Raw genomic sequence first — 2,981 nt, 5'->3', positions numbered from 1 at the left:
GCTCCCGGCCCGCGCCCCGGTTCAGCGCGGCGGCTCTTTAATCATCACTGTGGAGTGCTCGCTTGAGTGGACATCCTCCACGTCCCTGGCTTCTGGCGGCTGCTGCTTACGCTGCTGGAAGAGGAAAGGGAAGGAAGGGAGGAGGGAGAGGCAGGCCGAGCAATAGCTTTCATAATTCTAGTTACACAGTGGTTCAGGGAAGAACACTGATATTGATTTTAAATGCTTATTGTGTGACACACTTCGCTGCGAACTTGACCTGCACAATCTTGTTTAATCCTCGCAGTTAACCCTGAGGGTTAGGTGTGATCTCTGACCACGGAAGAGAGATGAAGTGAGTTGATCAAATCATACATGGAGCTTAGCCAGGATTGAGGATCTGTGAGGCTCTAAACCTGTATTAATTCTTTGGTATCAAGATACTTTCTTAACTCGCTGCTCTCCACTTAAACTTTATCTCTAAATGAGGGGGCGAATCCATCAATACCTCCCCACTCCCTCAAGAAAAAAAACCCATAAATTATTTCACAGAGCAAACCGACATCCTCCATGATCTGGCATCTACTAACTTGTATAGCTTTATTTTGCCAGAACTACTCTCCGTTTTTTAAAATGGACGCGCCTTCTCAGTTCCCTGCGTATTCGTTTGGTGTTTCCTTTGTCCACCTAGATTACTCCTAGTCAACCGTCAAGTCTCTTCACAGTAGTCACTCCCAGGAAGCCTCTGATAGCTACTGATAACTTCCCAGTAAGGGTTGTCACATAGTTGCCTCCCCGATTGTCCCCAAGGCACCTTGTTCTTATTTCTGTCATAGCACTTGTTACAATGTATGGCAATCATCGGTTACTTGTCTATTTTGCCCATTGGTGACACGATGACAGGGTATCTCTCCAGTTCCTCCTAGATGGTGCCTAGCCCCATCCCGTAGTTTACTTGGGATTAATGTTCAGGGACTAAGGGTGAATATTGTTGTAGTTAACATACTTGCTGAGTTTTCTTAACTTGCTAGCTCTCACACCTCTCTCTCTCTCTCTCTCTCTCTCTCTCTCTCTCTCTCTCTCTCTCTCTCTCTCCACCTCTCTCTCTTTGAGTTGGAATCTCATCCATCGCCCAGACTGGAGTGCAGTGACACGCTCACGGCCACCCCAGCGACGACCTACTGGGCTCAGGTGATCCTTCCCTCAGCCTTCCAGGTGCAGGTGCAAGCTACCACACCCAGCTAATTTTTTATTTTATTTTATTGTAGAGATGAGGTCTCGCCAAGTTGTGCAGGCTGTTCTTGACCCTGTGTTTTTTGTTTTGTTTTGTTTTGTTTGTTTGTTTGTTTGTTTGTTTGTTTTTTAAGAGTCAGTCACTTTATCGCCCAGTGCAATGGTGTAATCATAGCTCACAGCAGCCTGGACCTCTTGGGCTCAAGCAATCCACCTCCTGCCTCAGCCTCCTGAGTAACTAGGACTACAGACAGGAGCCACTATGCCCAGCTAAACAACATTTTACTTAAAACACTATCTAATTTTAATCATTATAAAATCCTGTGTTATTTTCATTTTACATATGAGAAACTAAGGCTCAGAAAAAAAAAATTGAATTATTCCATTTGCACAACCAGCAAAGGCAGACATAAGGGTTGAACCCAGAACTATCTTATACCAAAGCCTATACTTTCAGCTGCTACGGCCTCCCCATTATTACCATCCTTTAAGACAGAAGCAAGATACATGAAGTGTGGGGAGAGGGACTTTGGACTCTACTGTCTAAAAAGCCCCTGTGCTTCTGCCTAACCCTTACAAACACTCCTCCCTCAACCTAGTAGGGTACTACAGAAAAACCTTGCTAACAATGCGGGATAGGGAAAGAATGTGAGAATAATATGTCATAGGGTGGTTGATATCATTTTTTCAATGTAATTAATATTCATAGAGTTTTTCTATTGGGCAAGGCCCTTTGCTAGATCACATAGGGGATAATATAATTAGCATAAAGACAATAGTTCACAAAGTACATTCATGTCATAACTACTTTAATTTCCACATCTATTTTATGAAATAGGCATTATTATTATCTTCCGATTCTAGATGCAGGGCTGAGGATCATAGAGATTAAGTATGACCAAGATTTCATGGTTGATTCATATGTGAATCTGGCTTCAAATTCAAGCACAGTTCTTCTGGCTCAATTCCTCTGGCACATGTCCCTTTGCCTGCTCCCTTTCTGGATTATGGAGGCTGACATGTATATAAATAAACAGAATACAGTGTAAAAGTGATAAGTGCTATAAGAGATATTAAGAGAAAAGAAAATACATAGAGAGATAAGGAAGATTTCTTGGAGACTTCTGATTAATGTTCTCAAATTCAACTTCAACAGAATTTTAGAGAGCATAAATCAAATTAAGAGAAACCTATAGCCTAGAAAGGTTGAAGAGAGATACTGAAACATTTTGCCAGTCATTATAATAATCTGCAAGCCAATACAAGATTCTCAAGGCCAGAGATACATGCTTAATCACTTTTATGTTGCATGTGACCTAGCCCAATAGTTTGCTCACAATGGATGCTGGGTAAATGTTGGTTGAATTTCATTGAAAACTTTTTCAACTTAAATAAACAAGATTAGGAAGAGAAGAAAACAAGTTGCTCCAACTTGTCCCTTGATTTAATGGTGATGCATTTAGTATGGATGGCATTACTAGGACTTCAGTTGGTAAAAAGTGTGTTTAGGAATGGGATTGGGGGGGGAACATCAAAACAACGAGCAGCTTTTACTTTCAGGGAGGCTGTGAAACAACTTGGGGTCATAGTAGGAGGCTATTATTAACAGGGAAACACCCTAAGTACAAAGAAGGAGGATTTGTTTTCAGGGAGACAGACACTGTAATAGGGTGTTCTTTGTGTCACCTTCAGAATGATCCTTTTAAAAACTGGAAATCTCTGCAGAATACCACTGTCAAAAAGAAATGCTTTCCACTGCCTCCTTAAAA

This window comes from Carlito syrichta, unplaced genomic scaffold, assembly GCF_000164805.1.
Source record: "Carlito syrichta isolate Samal-C Ts95f unplaced genomic scaffold, Tarsius_syrichta-2.0.1 Scaffold309294, whole genome shotgun sequence".
Classification (NCBI taxonomy): Eukaryota; Metazoa; Chordata; class Mammalia; order Primates; family Tarsiidae; genus Carlito; species Carlito syrichta.
The sequence above is the reverse complement of the archived record's forward strand: the minus strand, read 5'-3'. Positions refer to the sequence as shown.